The sequence below is a fragment of the Acyrthosiphon pisum genome, chromosome A2, assembly GCF_005508785.2.
Source record: "Acyrthosiphon pisum isolate AL4f chromosome A2, pea_aphid_22Mar2018_4r6ur, whole genome shotgun sequence".
Lineage (NCBI taxonomy): Eukaryota > Metazoa > Arthropoda > Insecta > Hemiptera > Aphididae > Acyrthosiphon > Acyrthosiphon pisum.
The window spans coordinates 54,031,378-54,058,251 of NC_042495.1; the positions used below are offsets into that span (position 1 = coordinate 54,031,378).

Consider the following 26,874-nt stretch of genomic DNA (forward strand, 5'->3'; position numbering starts at 1 on the left):
GATTTAAAAAGAAAATTTTTCATTAATTTCTAACTCAAAATAATTTGCAAAGTTTCGTCATTTTTACGTATTTTGTCAATATTTGAACTTTAGATGTTTATAAAAAAAAATTGTGATAATGGATTTTTAATTTTTTTCATCCACCTTTGAAACAATATAATAGGACCTTCTATTAAATTTTTAAGCTTTTTTAACCAACAAATAAAATTTTATTGATATTTATAGAAAAAAAAAATAAAAAAAATGGAAACTACAAATGTCCGTAAACAGCTCAAAATAAGTCAAAATATTTGGAAAATGTTATAGTGTATAGAAAATGCTAATATAAACACTCAGTCAACATTTTATGTACCAGCGGTCATTTGTTTTAGTGTTGCACTAAAAACCAAAATCGATTTTCTCGAAAACAGGTTTTGCGTAAAAATTCCCGTTTTTCCTTAATTTTTCTTTTGTTTTTCACGTCGCTTTTGAAAACTACTTGGAAATTTTTACTTTTGACCCCCCAAAGTACCAACTAGATTCACTTTCCTATCAGAAAAGATACTTTTGAAGAAAATCAAAGCACTTTTACTGTCCTAAAAGGTGATGACAGATACAAAAATAAATAAAAATAAAATAAAAATAAAAATAAAAATAAAAATAAAAAAAAAAACACACATCATTGTAAAATCAATACATTCATCGTTCCACTCAGAATCTAAAATACATATACGGTTTTTTCCATCCCCGAACAGCGACAATGATATGCGATCATTATCGCACTTTCAGTTAAAAATTAACGGTATTTTGACATTTTATTATTCTCTTGAACAATAATATCACTTTGAACATTATACATTTATACATATCACACATAAAGAAAATATTGTTAATATTATTATTATTCGACACATTATTAGGTTAGGTGTACAAAATAAAAATTATTTCACTTGTAATCCAAACTTTTTAAACCTTATGACTTATGAGTGATATGTGTATGCTTCATCATTAATAAAATATTGATATTTAATATAATCCACCGAGAATATTCTAATATTGTGTTGAAATTACCTATTCTGTTTATACCTAATCAAATTGACTTTAAAAAAAAATTATTTATTAAAAAAATCATGCGTTGATTGGATGGTTTATCTGGATGATGAAATTTTCATTTTTGTTTTTCAGGATTGACCTTCATAAATTTACAACAAGTGGATTTTTGAAAAATTCTTCTACATCAATAACGTGGTACGTACCTACTTACGCGAATTAAAATTATATTTTGATAAAAGTATAAAAGGTTAGTGGAACATTTAATAATATGTTGTAATTTGGTCCAATCATTGTGTATAACCTTTACTGTAAATAATATTGTATTATGGGTTACGACTTTTGGTAAACATAGTGACTACCATTCAATGTAAAACAAACAAATTCAAAATGTGTATATTACGTTTCAATAGTAATTATTAAAAAACTTTTATACATCTCGCGTTATACGAATAAGTTCTTCGACGAAAAAGGTGACGGAGTGACAAAAGAACTTACCAAAATAGAAACCACATTCAATATTTTCTTCCACATTTATATTTTCTTACCAGTTGCCATTATTATTTATTGGTATTATAGTATGTGTATTTTGTAGTTTATTTTCTTCTCAAATAATTATAATAATATACTGGAGTCTGTGAATTAGTTTGAATTTTAAAACGATAAAAAATTATACATCACATTATTATAACCAGAACCACATAGTCAATGTAGGTATAGATAATTTCGTATCTTATAAAATAATAATAATTTCTTCAGAAATTAATAATTAAAAATAAATATGTTACTTGCTAAATGTTTTCAATATTATATAACTGAAACTGGAATTATTCATCGTGAGCTATGTTATTTTATCTTTACATGCCTCATTTTATTATTATTGTTTACTGTAATGGTACATGTGTAAAATTGTGTCTGGCTTTAAAATCTAAATATTAACAATATCCATATGTAAATGTGTAAGAGGCAGTGGTGTTTCGAAGGTATTATTTTGGAGCAATTGCTCCTTAAAAATTGTTGGTTGGTGGGTGGTCTCCCTGCCACAAAATACCTTGTCACCTAGGTGACTAGGTATATCGTAGAAATATCATATCCGATTATAAAAATCGTTACAAATGTACGCATATTTTGTAAATTTTTAATTTAAACTTTTTTGCTGAGTTGCAAATTCCGTTATAAACATCAAGGGGGGTGGGCGGGTGGGTAGCTTGTATACATTTTTGCTCCTCACAAAAAAAGAGTTCAACACGCCACTGGTAAGAGGTAAATAGGTTTTTAGAGATTATAACTCGAAATTAAACTCTCGTGAGAAAAATATTGGTTACTGCAAGTAATAATAGTACCTAACCTTGTGGCTCGTTATTCGTTTTTAGTTTAACCGTTACAAAACAAAATTAAACGTGTGATACATTTTACAAAGTACGTACATTTGACTTAGGTGTACCTACGTATATATTATAATATCTAGTTTTGGCCACAAGTACAACTTTGTTGGGTTGGGGGCTAGGAAATTTTGTATATACATTTTATAACATAACCCCTTAATCTGCCCCCTTACTTAAAGGACATTTAATTGTGCTATCGTTACGTTCCGCGTATGTCGTATAATGGCTGTAATAAAATGTATAACTTGCGTTTTATTCATAATTCAGCAATTTAAATAAATTAACTATTTTATTTTTTATTTTACACAACCGACAAATTTAGGATACGTCGTTTGAAGTATAATATACATTTACACAATAATTGCCATACTCCATGTATGCCAATACGTGTCGAATAAAAATTTTATTTTACGAAGTGTCGTTGGATTTAATGAGTTTTTTTACTTTTTTGACGCGATGGCTTTCATTGCCTCGAAACAATTGTAAGAAAACAAGTATAAGCGTAGAGTAATCAAATATATTGGAGTAGGCTATAGTCTCACGATATACATTTTTAATGTGCACAATTGTGGGGCTTTGCGGCCTCCCTCCCATATATATACAATTACTCCGTACGCCAAAAGTTGTTTATTCTTATTTATATTAATCTGTTTTATCATCGGAAATTATTTCTTACATTATGCTGAGGAATAAGGTATATACAGTCAAAGTCGAGTTGAAGTTTGAATAAAATCGAAAAGTAGATGTTTTTGAAATAATCTCCTTTGATCAACATATTTTTAAATTTCTGGAGGGCACACTGAGGGCTAATCCCTCAAACAGTGATGTGTTAAGACCCCTAAGGCCTCGAGGCCCCCAAGGTATGTCCAAGTTGGGAAGGGGCACAGGATCTTTATCATTAGGTACATCGAAAAATATTGAACATTTTTTTAAATTTAAATTATATTTATGTAGAATATAATTTAATTTGAAACACGAAAAAAAATGTAGAGTTGTGACGTTTAATATTTTTTACTTACCTATATTATCGAATTAATTATTATATTATACATCATTCAATCATTAGTTTTTCAATTTATAAAAAAAATGCCCCCCTCAAATCTCCCTTAAAAATGCCTATATGAAAACAAGTATACCTATAGGTTTTTGGTGAAATCTTATTAATTCCATTCCAAAGAATAAAAAATAGTTTGTAGTTATTACTTATTAAACTCATTACATATGTTTGCGTTACGTATTTAAAATGTCGTAGTTGGATAAGTATATTATAGCCGCTGACCTCTCTGCTGGTGGTGTGTTCGCTTCGGACGGATGCACACACGCGTGTTCATCATTGTTAATGTATATACTATTTATTATTATTATTATTATTATTTTTTTTTTTTTTTTGGCAACCACGCCCGATGCACTTTTATTGGTTTTGGTCCAATGTATAGAGGAGCAGGGATATACGGTAACGAAAATTGTTACACATACGCCACGAATCGCATTCTCCTGTTATAAAACGGTCGTAGCGCAAAAACATCGTATTTTAGATTTTTTTATGCATACACACATGATATTTTATTATAATACTATATATACTCGGTGGTGCAAATAGTAGCGGGTCTCGTGTAGTCGTGTGATATATATTTACGAGGCCGTACTACATATACGGCGGTCGATTAATTAGTTACTATATATATATATATATACCATTCCTATAACAACGTCAGAAATAGGTGCTTACTAATTTTTGTTTGCACGTTGGCATTAGGATGAGCGAATAGAAAAGTTCAAGATCGCTCATCTGTTTCCGCCTACCATATATTTATTTTATTATCGTTGTTTAATAACATAGTAGGCATTATAGCAATATACAATAATATCATATAGATTGAAAATATACCGCTAATGGCCTAGCACTCGAAGCTTGATAAAATATTATTATATTATATTATTATACTACATAATTAATTATTCGCAATTTGATAGTTTTCTTGGCGTGCTTCAGCTTTTTATTCGAAAAATCGTTCATCTTAATATGTTCAATCCAAATTCCAACTAGCCAAGTATTTAAGTACTGCAAGTATAATAAATAAAGATAGATACAAGTATAATTAATTATGTAGCACACGTGGTCATCGTTTTGACATTTTATTAATTTTATGGAATAATGCTAAAAATTGCATAGGTACCTAATATATACATTATACTTAATAAACAAAAAAGCTATAATATAATATCTAATATACCTATTACCTATAATATGTCTTCTAAATAGCTTTCGTTCAGAATATATAACAACAATGAGTGTGGCTAATAAGTTCGTTGTATAAAATTTCATCTAACAAAACACTGTTTTAAATAAAGTTACCTATATAAGTACAGACTATAAGTATGTACCTATATTGATTATTGATTACTATAATTTATGTTTGTCTGATATGTAAGTACAAATTCACCTCTGAAAAAAGTATAATCCCAAATTATGTAATTTCAAATTAAATTTCCATGACTTTGTTGCCAATACATATCTATTTGCAAATTTTTGAATATGTAAAATGACAATCGTTTTTTATTCTATGCGTGTTTTTTTTTGTGTAACTTAATGTTTTCGTATTTTAATTATTATATTTCATAGGGGTGTGTACTTACAAAAATCTTTTCGAATTCTATGTACTTAAATTAAATTGTTGCAAATGTTTTATCCTTATGTGGTTTAGTTAAATTTGTCTGTTTATGATTATGACTAAGCATACATTTTATAATCTTTCTTTTTCCATATAAATTATGCAAACATGATTATAAAAATATTTAATTTTTAAATTGAAAAAAAGAATCTATAAGGTAGGCTATAAAGTATAAAGTATAATAATGAATAAAATATAATACCGAATCATCTGATTATCTATATTTTTCTTAAAAATGTGTAAGCAATATGCTTCGGTACGTATGTTATGTTCTTTGACGTTAATTCGTTAACATGATTTTTGTATACGATGTAGCGTACAGTAGATATGAGACCATGTATTCATACAAAGTACAAATGAGTTATTTCTCGTACCAATAACATCAGACAAAATAATAAAATAATGAGTTACCGTAAGACGTAAGCTAATTTGATTAGCCTTATCTTATCTATATAAATAATTTAATTCCAATTAAATAGTTTATGAATAACTGGTTATTGATGTTGAAATTTGAAAAAGGTAATGCTCGAGGAATCAAGTGGCGAAGGAAGCTGTTTTTTTCGTTTTGGACACGTTAATATTCGTTGATATTTTACACCAATTCGGGGCAATAGTTATAGCCTATTATAGCGTAAAATATAATGAAAATAATATATATTATAATAATAAAATATAGCGTAAATCTTAATATTCATATTCACATAATACTAAAATTTAAACAATTACTTATTAAAAGTGAAATCATTTAAACAAATTAATTGAGAAATTCCAAAGATTTAAATTTTAAATTGTTGTGTTCAATTAGGTAAATGTATTTTTCGTAAAAGATAGAAGAAAGTAATACAGTATTAATTATACTATAAGTAATAAAAAGATACTCAATATTGAAATGTACATGTCTTAGTTTTATTTACGTAGGTACTAATCATTCATAAGCAAACGCGGAACTCCCAAATCCTGGTCATAATGGTGGTCGGTAAAAACACAAGCAAAATACAAGCATGTTTGTCATACCCTATATGAATTACAGGAGTTTTAACTAAGAAATCAGTTTTATCTCGTGACAATATTATGATTTATGATATTGTAGTTTCTAATCAAATCGCTTCCGTGTATCAAAACGTTTTAATCGTGTCAGAAACTCAGAACTTAAGCCAATTGTGTATAGCTGTTTTTGTTTAGAACCACCGACTTCCCGATATGCGAATCAGCCCCTGACCGGATGCATACACATAACGGTTCGTGTAATATTCCCGTTGGACGATTCGTCGACACGTAACTATGTAATTTGTTACGTAACTATACATTGTTCAGTCATTATTCTCAGGCGTTTTTGTATTTTATGATGAACGCCTGTTAATTTTTTGTTCTTAAAAATGAAGTTCTTTCAATGAATATTTGAATTCATGGGTTATATCTATTACACATATGAGAATCGCGAGTTTTTAACAAGACGATTTGAGATTTTTTCAATACAACGGGATTGAAAAAATAAATCTTACCAAAACAAAAATTAATCGATTTTAAAAAATAATGTACATATAATATTCTTATATTCTATTTAAACATATAATATCATGTGATCTAAATATAGTAAGTCATAATATAACAATATTAGTGTCCTTGTATATCGATTAATAAATATTTAAACGACTTAAATTTATCACGTATTCAGGTGAAGACGTGATGTTGTGGGTTTCTGAACTTAGCTGTGAAAACAAACCTTATGTGTATAATCCGGTCGTTTGCTTACGAAAAATGTCCATTCAATTGTTGTAACTCGCGTTGCAGTTCCTACGTTTTATTATAGAAATATGGACAAAATGCCAATACGCTCTATAATATTATAAAATATTGTGATATTGCAGTGGATTTTTTATCTTATCGTTTTTTATGTTGTCATAATTATGGTTTTTTTTTGTTAACCATAAAATGTATTTAGTATTTAAAAGTGGCTGAAATTTGAATCCGTGGTTAGCATCGATGTGCATAGGTGCATAGGAATCGCTCGTTAGACGTTCGGGCCGTTCCGAAACTATATGACGGTATGATATAATAATATTAGTGCATTTTGTTTCTCATAATGTTTGAATTTTTTTTCTCGTCTCAATGAGTTACGAACGATGGTGCACCGTTGCAGATATCCCCCGGTGCAACAGCCTTTCGCGGAATGTGCGCGTGTGGTGCCTCGGAATAATCGGACAGTCAGTGTGGTCAGGCATCAGGTAGTGGCGACGGCGGCGATCGATACCGTCGCCTTGAGCGCTATCTGTACGCGCACCGTGTGGTCGGTGAAAGCGTAAAATAATAATTATTATTCACATAATATTTTTATTACGTTTATTATATTCGTGTGTGTTTGCGGTATTACAATGTACATAATATTTTTTATCTCGTTTGTAGTTGCTTCGCGTATTGAGTTTGCACCGCTACGGGCATAATATACGACAGCCGACCGACATCGACTTACGCCTCTATTCGACTTCGACTATAACGAAAGAATTTGGGTCATTGTCAATGCAAAACTATTGCTCAACAGTGGCATCGACGATGGCGGCATACGTGTCAGTGTCATGATAACCGCTTGTATCGCTTTCATAGTTTCATGTATCGACGTGGTATGTGATCATCTCGGCCGATTTATCATTATTAAAATAATATGTGAAAATAAATATATTATACCTAATATGTATTCGGTCACTTTCAGCTTAGCATCGTCTAGCACTAGACTAGAAAAGTCGAAAACCGCCATGCGGATAATATTAACCTTGATGTTTTAAATTATCGTATATTATACATTATTTCCGAGTTACAATATCAAGAAATTGTACATGTAAAATTAAGATTAAGACCACGCGTGTATTATATTATTTCATTTTTTCGAGAGTAGAATGTTCAATTATTTGTATTATTATTTTGTATAACTTTTATTGACTTACAAATCGAACAATTGGATGATATAGATTTGGAGGTCACTAACAGACTACTTTGTTATTGACCTAGTTTGCATAAAATGTGATACCAGTCAGCATTACAGCAGATATGGTGTTTATTGTCTAAAACAGCATATTGTGCCATATTCTATGTTCCCCGTATCAATAAGTACAATATAGGTACAGGTAAAGGCGTGGTTCACGAAAACAACTAATGACGCTCGTAGATAGGTATTAAATCGTTTTGCAGTTTAGAGTAAAATGCCCATTGTTGCCAGTGTATTAAAACATGTCAACGAGCAAGTATTATATTTGTTCATGCTTTTTTATTATATTCAAAAATAATCGATTGAAACGTTCTTTGTATGTTTTAATTTGTCCGTTACGATTTTATATGCATTTTTGTAATTATTGAGATAAGTATGCTCATCGAGCTCATGTAAATCAAAAAAATAAAACTCTTTAATACTAACGACGAGGACCTACAACAGCCTACATACACAGATCTGTACAATACGTCATATACCTTATCTGTACACAGCACACGGTTTTCAATAATGAGGACAGTTCATCATATTCCTCACATTACTGCTATAATATGCGATGGCAAAATGTTTGTTTCCTTGTGGCTTTATTCTCATCTATTATTTCACCGCCCTTTTTCCTATACACAAATAGATGACTTCTCTCGGAACTTTGACCTTTTTTCGACGTCGATACTATTGAACATAATTTCGCCTTACAGACGTGTATAATTAGAACACTTATATCTTATTACTGCATTGTATTAAAATAATTACCAAAATTCAAAACCACGATTCATTCGATAATAATATTATATTATCCAGGTCTCTCCGTAACACTATTTCATTAATGTGTATTACAAGTATTATCAAATGTCAGCATTAATGTTGATTATCCGTTGTTCTAAAAAATAATTAGTCATCTAATATGTTATAAAAATAACTAAATAAGCTCGTTTATCTATCGATTATCAATTTCAATTACTATTTCAGCGATACTTTAATTTTCACGCAAATATACTTTTAGAATCGTTTATAGACTAACACAAAAATGGTCTACACGTCTGCAGCATAAATTAATGACGATACATTTACCGATTATATACGACCACTGCTAACATGACGATTCTGACGTTTTAGAGATAACTGCAGTGTTGAGATAAACCATAAGTCAACCATAACACAGTTAATATCTGGTGGTTTGGGCGACTGTTGCCCGTTGGGGCGTGTATAATGTAATATGTATATTGTGCGTTATCGACAATCTTTGGCGAAAGCACGTGTTTTCGGGAAACTAATACGGTTACACTTAGATACACAATACATATAATATTATAAAACATAGAGACTACCCAGAACATGACATAATATAACGTTCGGATGGTTTATAGATGTATTAAAAGTTAAAAAATGGAATAGTTTTTGTTTAAATAGTTCTCGGCAGACACGTATGCATACGAAACAATTTTTAATGTTTCCCACCATTCACCGGTGGAAGGTTAGTTATAATGTTTTGATTTTTCGCATACCCTAACCTAAAGACAGAGACTGCTTTTGCCGTAAAAGTAATCGACGGAAAATACCACGCATACCGTATACCTTATACCGCATTTAATTATGAATGCATAATATAAATAAACAATATTATTCTAAATAGGTACCCTAACCTAACCTATACAACTATAAATATTGTTTGCTAATATGTAGATAGATATGAGAGGTAACATACAATTTAATGCATTCAATTCTGTTGGCTGTTGCTGGTAGAACTTTAGTGATAATATTGATAACACAAATAACAGGTTATAATATTATATAATACTTCTAACGATGGTTATTATTCAAACTTCAAAGTAATATTTTTTAATTCTTTAGTCATATTCGAAAAAGTTAAGTCTTATTTATAAATAGGTTAATATATACTAATCAACAATCATTTATCATATATTGTTTGATACGTTACACTTTAAAATATCATAATTCATAATCCTGCACAAAAATGTATACATACGTAGCAGTTACGTTGTTTACCCCATTGTCTGAGATGGTTTTATCTTGAATCAATAAAATATTTAAACAAATATATAAACGTTGCAATTTTTAAATTTTAAAAATCAAATAAATTAATAATTATAATATATTTATGTGCGTAATAAGTGTATCACTGGGAAACAACGTAGTACCTACGCTTAATTTCGATGAGAGTGCCAGTGCGTTACAGCAATAAGAGCTTATTGCTTATTATTCGTCTATAATATGTGTAAAGGACAATATTGGATTGCTTATATATTCCTCTATAATATAGACCTCAATAATCTCAAAATATTTTCATGTTCGATTTCGTATGATAAGCACAAATTACCTATCCATTCTTTAATGTAATCTATGATTAAATTTAGATTGGTAAAAATATTATTAGGGAATTACATAATCTAGGTTAAATAAACTCTCTTTATTGACTTTGTTACATGGGGACCCAGGTGCGATGAACCGCCACTTTGCAGTTTCTATACCTTCTATGGCACTAGTTTGACTAAAAATAAACGTTATACCTACTGATAAGAATTTATTACTCTCCGGTTCATTAATTGTTCATATTTTTGGCTTCGGAATTTTTCGCCAGAATGATCAAAAACAGTTTTTTTCTGCAATTTTAATATTTTATACATTTTTATCTATTGCAATCAATTGTAAAAGTGTTTTAATGCAATAACTTCTGATCCCTACCTGGTTACTTATAACTTGTAAGTTATAACATAATGTAACCCATATATTATTATATAGTTAATATATGTGAATTAATAGTGTTAATAAATTTCGATCAACGATCAGGAACAAAAAGAGAATCGCCTCGACGCGTAATGTAATAATATATTTGTAATAAAATGTTTTACTCTAAAACAACTCGTCCTGCACAAAATTATGATTTTCATCAATATAGATTCTGTAATGTGAGTAAATAACGTTTAAGTTTTGTAGTTTGTTTTATATTTATTTATTCTTTTTTATTGAACTCGCGCGAGTCACGTCGACTTCTACGAATTCCGAAACGCGCGCACTATACATTATAGCAATAGTAGCAGCGAGCTATGGAATTCCTGGTTCTGCTCGCTACACTGCCCGTTTTATTGAGAGAAAAAAAATAATAAAAAAAATATGGTCGTTATATTATAGGTACATTTTATTCTTTTATGCTTCGCGTAAACATAAATTATTATTGCTATTGTCTCGTTTGTATATTATGATAAAAAAAATGATTTCGTCGTTTTTCTGGCTGTAGCATATACCCCTCCCCGCTTTGCTCATCCAACAACGCTCTCGCCCGCCGAATCTTTGTGATACGTTAAAATAATAATAACGTATTTCAATGGAAGCCGCCTTTGCTGCGTCGTCGAATTGATGTACCTCTATATATATATATGTATATTATTTTTTATTCGTATATAATTATTTACAATCTTCATAATGATTACAAAAGTCAATAAGTGAATTTGATAATCTTACTACTATTTGACAAGTTGTGTTTACATAGTTTTCTTTCTAGTAGATATCAAGGCCATGTATGATTTAGACGCCGGTTTGGATTGTTCGGTATAGACTTTTTGGTATGAAGTTGAGCGATGAGACTATAATAGATTAATAGATATACTAAGCGTGTATCACATTAAATTACCTCTCGTGTAACACCCACCTATCAACGAGAAAATAGTGATAAGTAAATGTATATCCCTCTTGGGACTTGATCTATCTGAATTAGAATAGGGAGACGATGTTTTTTTACAGTTTTCACTTTACAGTCTTCGCGTAACAAGTCGGAGGTAGGTATATTTAGTACGTAATAACGAACGCGAAAACGACGACGGTGGTGACATGTTGTATTCCCCTCCGAAACAATTTTTCGCAGACCATAATAACTACTTCTACTACTACTACTACTACTACAAATACTACTACTGTATTAAAAAATGATGATAATAATAATAATAACAAAAATATACAACTCGCTACCGCCGCAGGTGCGCCAGGGATTGCAGACTCGATACAAAAATATAACAACGCAGACAGGTGTTGTCCCGGCAGACCGTCGACCGTCGACGCGACGGCGGCAACGACCCCACCCTATTCGTACTTGTATTATATATTTTGTATATATATATATATATATATATAAATATATTATGCACCTTTAGCTATTACTTATACAGACGGATGCACGCACACACACTCCAGCGGAATGCGACGTCGGTTTTTCTCCGGGAGGGTGGTTCCCGATATTCACGACCCGTCGTATATTATACCACGTCGAATTCTTCCGTGATTTTTTGTCCGAGCGCCCGGAGCGCACGTTCGCGATGTTTGTGACGAATAAGTCAGCGAAAGTATATACGGTGACGGTGAAAAATCGAAAAAAAATTTCCAATGGTATATTATAATGACGAAATAAAACGGCGTGTGAAATCAGAGATTTGTAGGTCAATGTCTGTATAAATAGCAACACGGCCGCCGAGAATAGACTGCTGTTTTATATATAATATATGTTCGACGTGAATGTACGAAAGCGCGTCTGGTACTCTGGTCGTCTCGAGTATTTATGTATAATATAATATATACTATAATAATAATTTAACAACATAAATATTATACCTATACTGTATACAAACATAATACGATGAAGGTTTACTAGAATAAAAAATTTAAGGTCAGTCATGATGTAAAATATCGCGCGGGGCTTATGCTTACAGCGCGGGTATTTTATTTACGAACGCATTTCACGTAATAATTATTCGGAACAACGATTATTAAAATGAATAAATCATGTTATATTTATCATACCGCGCATAAAAACGAGTATAATTATAATATATATCACGTGCTTTGCTCAGCTTACATATCAAATTGTGAATAATAATTGTATGTGATAAAATAAAATAATATTATAATGTTTCGTTTATCGAACGCTACTAATGTTATTATTACGCTGTTTTTTTTTTTTAAAAAATTGGTCTATTTGCAAATCGATTTATCATGTTTTTTTTTACTTCTCAGTTCCACCTTCCACCATATAAAATAGTCTTATGGTTTACAGAATGATATTAGTGATAATCAAAGGATTTTTTCATTGTTTGTACATGTATGAGGAGGGAAGAGGCTGATTTTAAACATTATAGACACATCACTAGTACCTACTTAAGTAGTCTTAGTATTTAATAGTTAGTAGTAGTACCAGCTATATAAATAACAATGAAAATAAAGCCTAGCAAAAATTTGAATAAAGTATAACAATTGATCAGAGTTCTTAATTTTTTAATATTGCACTAATTTCTAATACGATTGTCAGCACTCATAAGACTGCTCGTTTGCGTCGCGTCTGCTGTCTGCATATCTGCATTATTTTTTTTTTTTTATTTAATTCCATGGACATGTTATGTAGGTATCATATTATGATAAATTGATTTTATGATACCACTGGAGACTGTGAAACAAGAATAGACATCTATACAAAACTATCGTGAGTTTATTATCTTCATTAAATATCAAAATAAAAATAATTTTGGTTTCAAATAATGGGAATAGTTTTATCAGATTATATTATAGAAAAAAATATTATTGGCATACTTTTTTTTTTATATAAACATGTAGGATAATATATACATATATGCGTTGCTACAGGTGATGCAGGGTGGGTTGCCGCCTCCTCGACCAGATTTATGACGCGCGATGTTTTATATTTTAATAACTCCTATAAACTAGATTCCAGGGACGATCTATCCTTAAAATATATTATCCAATTCACCGGTCATGTAGGTCTGGAAGGGCCTATCATAAATGTATTACTGTTATTATTATTATCCACCTCACTCGCTCGTTTAGCCGCCCCTGCGTGATGCAATGATATAACTAATATAAGTATTACATAATAATACAAACATGTTATATATTATAGTATGCTGCTTGACAACTGTCTCAAAAATCACCGCCGCTGTGCAACCGTGGACCGTGGTGTGTCGATTACGATATCCTCATATTATACTCAGACCAAATAACACATTACGGTTCAGTGTTACCTACGCGGCTACACGAAATATATTATAATGCAGGCTTAAAGATTTTCCCTCAGCGATGTATCATCCTCATGACGCGTTTATATTTAAAACGCGGTCTCTAAATCCGTCTGTCGGGATATCTATTTTGGCTTCGCTATCGATCCGCGCGTAATAACGGACGAGGGTGGACTACCGCCGCCGATTGGGCCCACTGACGAACGGAGAGAGGAGAGCCGTACACGATAATATTATACGCGCGCAAGTCGTACGGAATATATTCGCGCGCCTCAGACGATGACGTCACCGGCGACGTTCCGAAACGCGATTTCAAGAATCATTCATCCCACCCCATCGCCGCCCACCAACCGGTACACGATTTCTACCTACGCCGCCTAACCACCACCAAAAAATTATGTTATTTTACCCAAAATCTCGTCGAGAGCCTAGGGACAATAATTTACCTCTGCTGATCCATTGACAGTGTGACGACTATAATATCTTTAGTGTTGCATTATGAATGATTAATTTTTTAATGGCCTTTTGTCGTCTGCTGTTTTAGTATTAATTATTACACGTGTTATCGTTTAACAATAATAATTGCGTATATTATATTATAGTTTGCACGTATATCGTAGTACGCGAATATTAATATAATTATTATTCGGGGCTGTGCAGTGTACCTATCGTCGTAGCAATAATAATATAGATACATCGTCCAATGACGAGTCTTATCGACGATCGGCAGTCGTTGCGGGCAAACCCGTAGTAATATTCGTTGCACAAGCCGATTAGTTTACTTTCATAAGTACAATATTACAACTAATAAATTCAATTAAATATTTTTGATATTATTTTTTGAATTCCCGCACAAAAAGATATGTCGAGTTAAGATTTAATAGTTTGGAAGTAGAACCATCATCATACTAGGTCAAGTGTTGAGAATATTATATAATATTTGATAGTTCATCAACTACCTTATCTAAAATTAAAAGGTTGATCATTTGCAACCTGCTACACAAATGGCGTTTATTTTAAGAAAGGCGTAGGTTCCTACTTGTAGTATTTTTTCGTTTTTTTCCCCAACAAATTTAATGTTTTTAGAAAAATCGTCATCTGCCGAACGCGTCAACATCACGACGTGTTCAGACTTTTTTCAATATGACAACATAATATTTTATCGTAATTTGTAATAATAAAAATGGTGTAAAAGGCACTTAAAAAGAATTTTTAAAGGGTTATTTTTAAATTAACGTTATCTCAACGGTCGACGCGTTTTTCCGAGAGATCTGGAAACCGGCGGGAGAAAACGATTTTAATAAAATGGTACTGAGGTGTTTTTTTATGCCATCTATAGAGATTAATATAATATTTTAATATTAGTTGTGTCAGTAAACGCCCGCCATTAAGTAATCTACAAGTATTTCAAACTTGAAAGTGTTTTTGAAAAAACCTCGTTTGGCTTTGATGCAGTATAACAAGTGTTGTGTACACGAAATACGCTAATAATGAACATTTAATATAATATGTATGTACATTGAACTTGTTTCCAGACGTTTGGGTGTGTGGATATGTGTCAAAGTAAATATTTCCCGTCGTCGACGTATAATAATATATAATACACTATTGACAAAACGTCATCGAGTAAAATACGAATATAATATAATATATTATGCATCAAAGAACAATAAGCACGTGTTGTGCGATAAAAATTCAAATTCGAATACGTTTCGCAAATAATATTACGATTTGACATAGGTACACTTTGAGGTTAGACAACGGCCGTGTCCGATTTAATCTGGACGAATCGTAGACCTTCTCCTATTTCCGCGGTGATTTACCGACTGTGGTCTCCGCAAATATAATATATTATTTTCGTAAATCCCGAAGATATATATTTAAACGCGGGATGATGTGCGGTACGGCTACGAAAAATGATTGTGGTAATGACGTCTTATACGCAAACATCTCAATTCTCGGCGCAACAATTATCCAATGACAAAGTTCTTCCATTTGCGAAGCGTTGAAATGAAATAAAGTATATAAACAACGCGCGAGTTCAAAGGTTTTTTTTTAGTTCGTTTATAATATACTCGTACATTATTATATAGATGTGTGTATAATGTACGAAAACGATATAGGTATAGTGTATATAAATGTATAATAATGTAATGTGTAGTGTGTAGTACTATTATAGTGTGTACCTATAGACGTATAGTGTATACTTAGTGTAGTCACCAGAACTGCACGTATACGTTACCCCAGAACTCATTATTTTCTCTCGAAACTTTGAACCGCGGTCCGGGGATTTATTATTATTTTTATTTTCAAAGGCAGTGCCTTTTATACATTTTTAACGTGGTTATCGTCCGTAACACGGTGTGTGCGTTTGTACGTATATATTATACATATTATATTTTATAGTATTATAATATGCTGCATATAACTGTACATATAATATTATCATTTCGTTGAACAACAGCATACACAATATGTTGCAGTGATTCAGTCCGTGACGACCACCAGTAAATAACACTAGCGGTACGTCATCGTAAAGATCAATATAAACGTTAAAATAATGTATCGATACATTATAATTCATAATATACGGATTATTAAAGATACCTGCAGTATATTATACCTTGTACGTTAAACCGGTGAAAATAATTTTAAAAATTTACTCTTGTCTTTCATACACCAATGATGGCCGATGTAATAATGATTATATTATCATACTAGCATATATTATTAATAAACGTCATAAATTATAAGTTATATAATAATGATTTTATTTTAGATATATTAATATACGTTCGTTATGATAAAACGATGACTGTATATTTTTCAGCGTAGGAACACTTAATATGACGACTATTTGATACCGCATTGCATTTTATACAACGATTGCGATTCGAAAAATGTGAACACTTTCAAAAATACCGTGATTATGAGCGTGTGTGCGTGTATAGATATCGTGTACGCTTACTTGGAAACCCGCGGAGCGTTTCGCGGGAGTTATAATATGAAGGTTTTCAGCTATATTCGAAATTCCCGGGCGTACGCTTTCCGTGGCGCGTTTATGCAAATTTGCTTCTGGCAAGAATTTCCTTTTTGCCAACTTTTTCTCTCCCCACATACCCCCGGTTTTGTTCTTTCGCTGTCCGTCCGTTGTCTGTTTCTGCGCACTTTTTTTTTTCATTCGCCGCGGGTGACTGTCAGACACTCCCGGATAGTCTTTCCGTCTATATATAGATTGCGCACTAGTCAAAAGTTAGTTGTTTACCCAGGTATATACCGTACCCCCCTCCCGAACAAACTGTCGCCACCACCACCCCATCGTATATGACACACAGTTGATGTGAACCTGCTATTGTGGCGTACAGTATAGAATGTATATATTACAGGTGTGCTGCACACGCGTCTCAGTATACACACACCGGAAACAAGGGTTTATAACCAAAAACTATATAGTCTTTGCTATACAACCAATAACATCTTATAATGTATATTGCAATTTGTATGAATCTAACATATATATTATATTAAGCCCACGTCATATTGAGCACGCGCGAAGTTTTCGACGAGCTTTGAAAGGAAAAATAACGTCTCCTCCTCCTTTGAACCCATTCAATAGCGAACTGCAGCAGAGTTTCTCAGTACAGTCAACGTATTATGCATGTTACTGCATTATTCCAATATAATTATATAATATAATATAATATAGCGAACAGATGGAACGCTCTTTTTTAGAGCGTTTTTTTATCGTGCGCATCGACAAATACGACAATGCCATGATTGTGTGCCATTCACGACGCTGTCGAAACTTTCGCGTAACTGCGACGGTATATAATAATAAGTAGTAACGATAACGACAACCTCGTTTGGAGCATAATATATTATTATTGTCGTATACCACCTACATATGTATGCCGTATAGTAATAATATGTCGCCTGCACTAGCTGTGCCCGCGTTTACGGCCACTACGGTAATAACAATAATTATTAATCGACGGCGATGGCCGAGGTGGTCGTATCACCGCCGCCCGCCGAAACGTCGTCATTAACGCCGCCGCCGACGTCGCGCGCGTTATATAGTTTACAGTTTTTACGAGCGCGCGCGCGACGTCTACAACGCCGTACCGTAACTTCCACCCCCTTCACCGCCCCTACTGACGCAGCTAACCACCACCCACTCACCCTACACTACCCTCGCCTACACACGCAAACACCCGCGCACGCGACTCACATACACACTCACACGCATAATTTATACATGTTATAATAGCCGCTGAAGGTTTTCGCCACGCACACACACACTATATTATATATACACCCGACACGAAAGGGGTCTTGGCGATTTTTACCCCTCGCCTCCACGACGAAGGCTGCGGGAGCAGGGATGGTCATATTATATAAAGCGCTCAGGCGGTGCGGTGGAGCGGCCATTGTGCCCACCCGTGCAGTGGCGGCGAAGGTGGGTTTCCCCTCGTGTACGTGCTCGTGTGCTTGTGTGCGTGTGTGTACGGCGCGCACATCGATCGGCGAGGAGGGTATATATAAACGCGCGCGTGGTGCCGGCGAAGCGGTGTGGCGTTCGCCCCGGGAACGCGTTCCGGAAACGATTCCCCTCTCGTGTTTTTGATATACATAACGTATACATAATATATATATATATACTTATAATACATTATATGTATATATACGTACAACGTCCCGTCTCGACCACTCTCACCAGCGTTGACGACGACGCTGTGACGGGGGCAGCACCTCCCTGAAATTAGAATCGAAACGCCGCCACTGCCACCACTCCCAGTCTTGCCGTTAAACCGTGTGTATACTTAGGATACCGGAAAATGGGTTCGAGTGTGTATGTGTGTGTGTGAGTTGAGCGACATGAAGGAAACTCGAACGCGTATCACCGTGCGTGATTCGGGCGGATGAACGAGACCGTCGCCTGCGTTTTTTTTTTTATCGTTTTGCGTTCCATTATACACCATAACGACACGTTATGACACGAGAAGAGAGCAGGACTCTGTGATGCGGTTGATGTGTATACGTTTGTACAGAAAATGGAGACGAGATTCGCGCAAAGTAGGTCACCGCATTATACGCGCCGGGTGAGGTGTATAATAGTACTCTTTGTCGTATATAATATACGGACCCCGAATCTGGTGACCCAAAAACTTAAGAACCAAGTCGCACCATTTGAGCTTACACATTATTATATATAAATTACATTTTATATTCTTATTAATGTACTATGTAATACACATAACGATATTATTATGTAGGTACATTCAAACTCGTGTGCGTCCGTTTTCTGTTAAAACAATACGATAAACACTCATGACTCGCGCGCGTCGGTCGCATGTGTGCGCACAGCAGTGCACAGTCCTTTCCCTCCCTCCCTCCACGACCGCCGTTCTGCGAAACAACACGAGAGTTTCGACGTTTCCGCCACCGCCCGCGCACCAGATTAACCGCGAACGCGCGATCGGCAACAATAAAAATGTCTCGCTACGTTACATTATAATAATATTACGGTGCCATCGTGTTATTTGGGTCAGCCGTTTTCGATTCGTTCGCGTGTGCGAGCTTTTCCGTCATTATTTTTTACGTTATAATATTATTATACGCCGCGCATATCCGTGGTACAACACCATCGCCTGAATTATTATTATCGTGTGCGCGACTTCGCGTAATATTACATCCCCGGCGTTGTAACAATATTATAATCATATTTCGTGTCGCGTTTAAATGTCGACGGGCGGGGCTCGGGTGTACTTTTCGCGTATACCGCACAGACTAGGCAAATGCGAAATTATAGCAAAACAACACCGCGAATATACCGTTGTTACGGATAATACCGCGTAGCAGACAACAATAATGTGAACCGTGTCCGTGAATAATGTTCCACAACGCGGTGTATAATTCATTAATTATACGCGTCGAAAAATAAACACTAATTATTATGCTTAAATATTATACTTTTACAATTGTCTTTATACGAGTATAATATAATATAAAGTCTATTATATTATATTACAACGTTGTATTACACTATTTACACCGCACGACGCTCATTTTTTCCAGCAACACACAAAGACGTCTCTTCGGCACACACAGTCAGAACATTTTTCGGAACACGTGTGTTCGAGTACACTGTCCGATATTACACGTGACAGATTGACAATATTATTATACGACAATAACTGCAGTGTGCGGTTTAAACATATATAATAATATAATATATTACGACTTACTATTTACAATTATTTACATATCATTATAATATTATATGTTCAGCGATTGTGTAGGTACGTATCACACTGCGCGTAAAAAATAATACAGCAATAATGATGGGTAGTAAAGATAATACGTCGTGTGTCAGGAACAATGTTGTTGTTTCGTTTAGAATCGTGGAGTGTGTCTACTCCGCGCGCGCGCCTGCGACAGAGTTGATACCACACCAATGAACTAGCACACGGCTGTTTGCCAGTACGCAGTCGGACTGAGATCCAATATTGGCACGCTGCTATGACGAAAAACAAGTAAAATAAACATCGGCCCTACCCAAAAGCACATTTTGCCAATTTTTTAGGTTTCGAATTTGTTAAAATACGTTTTTATTTTTTGATCAGATAATTTGAGACTTAAGTTTGAGTAGTATGACCTATCTTAAAATTTAAAATGACAATTTTTATTTTAATGTTTGTATATTGATTCTATAAATTATAATGTTATTATAATATATTATATTATATATTATTATGTTATTATAAATATGATACGTCATTACCCACACATTATTACGCAATACGAATAAATTCATAATAATTTGGTATACCTAGCAATAATTTATATATCAATAACACTGTGCAAACACAGTTTTATTCAAATTTTGTCATAACTAACTTGTTTACTATCTTTAAATTTTTAATTTATTAATATAAAGATGAAAACGTAATTTATTTTGGCCCAGCCCGCCCCTGCCCTCGTTCGTGGCAAGCCAGTGGCGTAATTTGAGGGCAAGGTCAATTGTCGGCGACAAAACATAAACAGTACCTACAATATTTTTATGATTTAGACTTTAGAGGAAATATAATAATACACGTTTTTGTGTAATGTGTAATACTCGTCGGTGTAATCGTCCGTTGAAATGCCATCGGCACTGCCGACTTCGGCTGCCCGCTCGCGCTCGTAACACTAAGCGGCTGCCGAAGATTAACGGCTTAATTGATCAATAAGCAATTTATGTTACATATATACAAATTTCCGACACGGCTATTGTACGAGTCATCCGCTCCGTGGCAAACGCCCTCACCTATAATAATAATGCTACGTATTGTGTATGTGCATTGTGCGAAATATAATGCGTGTGTGATCGATACACCATACACGTGGTTTTCGCGCCGACCATTGTCAGTGAAAATAAGCCCCGCTCGTCCGATTGACAGCATTGCGGAGGTCTTGCGGATCTATAATAATATTATACTTTACATTGTCGGACATGATATAATAATAAATATATTAATATGATACTTAAGGTGTTTCCGTTTGTCGGGGTCAGTTGAATGGACGATAATTATGTTACAACGTATAATAATAGTAACATGTCTATGTGTTAATAAGAAAATATTAATTATTTTCACCACACAGAAAATATATTTTAACAATCTCTATAATAGCAGTATAGCACCACCCATAAACCATCCTTTACCGCAAACACGTGGATGATCCACTGTTGTGCGTACGAGAGCATATTATTATAATTTTTAATTTTATATTATATTATGCCATCCACGTGAACTATATTATACTGTAATACTTATATTAGAATCTAGTTCCGTTCTATTGGAGATATTTATGATAGGGGAGCTGAGACAATATATAGCATCTTCTGTATAATATTTCATATTATACTATAATAAAACTTTTATAGGTATAAAGAATTTTACAATATTCTGTTTGACGAAATATTTTTGGAAACCAAACCAAATTAGAACCAAATTTATTTAATTCTATCTAACGGAATTTTTCTGCTGCGATTTATTTTTTTCGCGCTAGGTCATAAAATAAAATGGAATCGCTCAACCTACGAGATTATGATACAAATTTTTGCCATTATTTATAACGATTTAAAATTTATCAATTATCAGTATTTGCTCTATAAACATCATGGGTAATTCTACTGCAGAACTGATCAATTTAATTTCTAAAACAGAAAAACACAATAGAGGTACCGACGTGGACGTTTAAACGTATGACGAGTGTCAAATTTGCGCTGAAAACTAGTTACCAATTAAAATTCTTTATGCATTTTGCGGTTTTCGGCTATTAAAAAAATCTACACAATTAACGTTTTTTGATACCGCCGTATATCGTATTTATAGTTGAGTTTTATGTGTAAAACCATAGAATGTATGTCACGCGCGTGACGTATATATAATAATATTATATAACAATATGTGACGAGTATAAAACAAACATAACTAACAAATAGAACGGGCACGTTGTTCGGAGTACAACTACCCACAGCTGCAGGCGTACTGCTGCGCCGAACGTGCAGTTACGGTTTTAAAGGCCTTCGATCGATCGATTGTCGTCAGTTGTTATGTCCTTCGTCGCCGTCAAGGAAAAAAGGGGAAAAAATGTCGTTAAATTATACGTAAAAACGAAGCGATTTTCCGCTACCGCCATGGTTTTGTGCACGTTTGCATATTATTATTATATTATTATTTATTATAGAATATTACATAATATAATGCGTAGAACACTTGTGAACGCTATGCATATAGATATTATTATTGTACACTTCAGTAGTACAGTAGATTTACAATTGTACAGGTTTTACACGTACGACGTGCGCTACCTACTACCTGGTATCACATTACCTGCAGCGCGCGCGATATCGACTTTTATCCGTTCGAATTAATTATAATATCGTTTGCAAAAACACGCGTGACCGGTCGGTGCCCGTTGCACGTTTTATGCGACGTTTAACGATTTCCACGCGAAAATTACACATTATACTGCAAGTATAAGTTGAATTTAAAACATGCTGTATAGCCCTAGGCGGAAATCCATTAAAATTTCAGGATTTTATTAACATTAATGTGAGCGGGGGGGCTTCGATCCTATAAAACAAAAAAAGAGGGGGCTAAGAAAGCCCCCCCTATTTCTGTCAATGATGTATACACCCGTCGTCATTCACGGGCTGCCGGTATGAAATTTTCAGCACTTCCGCAAATACAATGTGCAAAGGGTTCGAAATATTATGCATATGCGCCAAGAAGAATTAAAATGCGATTTTTTAATAAAGGCGACCACAGTCTTCTTCGGTATTAGAAGTATCTTTCTTTTTAAATTATATTTCGCTCTACGCGTACCTATACTCGGGTCTTCGGTCGTTGCGCGCCGCTGCAGATCCGGGCGAGATACCGATCGAGTTTCTCTCGTTTATTACACGCGCGTCGTCGTATAAACTCATAAAGTTGTACATTTTATTGTAATAATAATAATATGCTGCGTGCCTTGTTATCCGGACGGACGACGCCGTTACAGTAATAATATGCGTGATGTGCACTCGACGCGTATTAATGACAAATTATTTCGGGAATGTCGAGCCGGAAAAAACAAAGACACTACTCTTGGTCGACTTAAATTAAATCCATCCGAACTATTTTTTTTTTAACCCTCATGCAATTATATTATGAATATATAAAATAAATTATATTATGCTTGTTCGTTATTTCTCACAGTCGTCCTACGAAAATCGAATACCTACACCGCGTCCACGTGCTTTCGTATTAATAGTTGCTTAATAGCAGAAGTATAAAATATTTGGTTGTGTTATAAAAATGTGAAATCGGCGTCTGTACCATAGCGTTTGGTATTAATCACATCACCGCGTGTGTTTTATAATAACAAAATAATTTCGATCTCTTGGCGACATTAATAATTGTTATAGAACCGTAATTCGACTCCAACCTTGACCCTAATTATCGGTTGCTAGTGGAGAAAAAACGTGTTCACGCGAAAAATAACGTTTTTTTAACCCGTTGTTCCGCAACGGTTTAATTTCCAGTTTACGACCAACCGATAAAACCTCTATTATACAATAATTAATTATACACAGTATTCGTCATATTTAACATAAGTTTATATTTAATCTTGTCAAGCGGCACTGCTGAAAACCTTCCTATTTCTACCGTAAATGTTAATAACATTATGTTATTAATCTAATTAGATAGGTACTATATAGGTACTCAACTTATTATACCATATTGTATAGATTGTAAAATGTTTACTTTAAAAAAATAAAAATTTAAATTAATTAGCAATTTAATATATTGTATTATATAGGAATTAAATAATGTTAAGAAAATATAATATATAATATAAAATTATTAATTTATGCAATATGCATTAATGTATTATTAATTACAAATATTTATTTTGTTTTTAGGTTATGTGAAGTGGTTTCATAGAGCCTATAGGAGTTTTCTCTGCACGGATACTGCATAACCTTACATCAAAGGTAAGAATTTTAAACATATTGTCCTTCTATCGCGTAAAAAGTTACGATTTCCCAATTCAATCATTTTCGAAATACTGGCAATATTATTGTGGATTGCGATTGTTTTTGCAAAATATTCGAATCGACGTTTGATTTAATATCCGTGGTTCTTATTTAGGTAATGCATATATAATATACACGGCCTTATGGCCAGTTGTAACTACGTAAAGTCTGTCGAGCGATGACAGGTAAAAACGTAAAAAAAATACGAACACTTCTTGTCGAGTATTATCTCTGAGTATTCGATTGTATCGTAATAATGACTGATGATCATTGGCGGTTTCTATTGCGCAGACCGTACATTCCACTGTCGTTTATTTTCCGTGCAACATTCGCAGGGTCGTCGCGGTCGTGTTCGACTCAATAAATTCTTATATAATATTAAAAGTTATAACAATAATTTATAATAGGGTATTCTTATTATGATTTTGGGTTCGCTATATTTTTTTTTTTTTAGTTTTTAACTGAACGTTCGCCATCGAGCATCATTTTTTGGTCACTGCGGGTACCTATAACTAAATTATACGGTCATACCGATAACAGTAATAATAATAACAGCCGCTACTTAGTTCTTATTCCGTATTTGAAATTTGTAAAGAGTATTAGTTGTATTATGCATCATGTAGCTCATATAATATTATACTGAATTCTATGATACTATACATTCTATATGCTCCAATTATTTTGTTTCGTTGCATTCAGAGTTCCTATTAGTATAATATAGAAATTTGTGAATATTATACACATTAATAGTATGATGTCTATTAATGCGTAATAATAATAATACGATTTATAAAATATACATCCTCCACGTATACATGTACAATATTAACAGTGTACACATAATATACGCTCGGTCGCCGTTTGTCGTATATTAATTCGTATTAGTTTGATATATAAATATATTTATTGGTTTCGTAATAATACGACGGCGACGTCTCTCGCCAAGGTTAAATACAAAACCTCGATCTTGTGTAAATCATTCTTTCACCTCGCACGTGACGCGAGCGTATATGGTCGTCGTCGCGCAGTCGCCCGTAAAGATGACCGCGATTGCTCGTTCCCCCCCCCCCCCCGGGAGGGCGCTCCCACCGATAACTACACCGCACGTCATTCTCCGCCAAGCGATTCGCGCGCCGCGTTCGTAAAGAAGACGACGACGGAGTAATAATAATAATATAATAACAATTATTTTCGTTGTATAAAAGACAACACGCATTTTTTATTTTTATAATATTCAGTGATGTTCCCACAAAGTTTTTCCGAAAGTATACCGTCGAGAGTCAGCTGATACTCTGACCGTGATAGATATTTTATATTTTACTGGTCGAGAGTGAGATGGCCACAAATAAACTTACATTTTTTCTTAAGCCATCTACAAAAAAAAAAAGAATCGATGAATCTCTTTGAAATGAAGTCTTGAATATTTTATTGAGTAGTCAAAGTAGTATAGTCTAGTCCTCTCGAAGAAACCAGATAGTTTCTCCTATTATTCCCGCCGCAGCCGCGTTTATTATCAAATTTAGAGGTTTGAACTTTACCACCATAATAAAATACCGTCACCGTTTAATAATGTTGTTACGACGCTGTAAAAATTCGCGATATAAATATTATTAATTCCTAATAATAATAATTTAGTAGTAGTCTCAAGTATTTAGTATATACGCGTGTACAAGTGGATCGGATTGCATATTATTACTAATAATTATAATGTAAAATGTAGACACGCGTCCACTTCCTAAAAACAATTCTCGTTGGTTTCAAATCGATTGCACTACGACCAGAACGGCGTGAAATACGCGGTATACGCACACAAGTAAACGCAAAGTACTGCCGGTCGCGCGCGGCCGTCGTTATTTGCGTGACAATGAACGGCCCGACGTTGGCCAGGTGGCAGGTGCGGTGGAATATTCCGCATAGATACTGTTGTAGTTCAGACAGTTCAGTGGTAATAGTACTCAGTGGCGTAATCGGAGTTTTTTTTGTCGCGGTGGACAGTGGCGTACCAGTACCTACATTTAATTGTGGGGAGGGGGGTAAAACTTGAAATCGGGTGATCTTAACTGACTAAAAAAAAAAGGATATTTCGGTCAGTTTTATCAAACAGCATGTTATTATGTACTTAAAACGTATAATATTGCAATTCAAAAATGTTTCACTTTGCGTAGTTTCAATACCATCCTTGATCACAACACTACGACGTTATTATACG

At 33.7% G+C, this 26,874-nt stretch overlaps 1 protein-coding gene across 1 annotated transcript in view; it reads left to right on the forward strand.

Annotated features, from left to right (window-relative positions):
- The window catches only part of LOC100168845 (protein piccolo), a gene marked incomplete at its 3' end in the record, with an annotated part of 136,465 nt that overhangs the window by 19,012 nt on the left and 90,579 nt on the right, over positions 1–26,874 (forward strand). Inside the window, 2 exon segments of the mRNA XM_008186542.3 lie at positions 1,165–1,227; positions 24,552–24,623.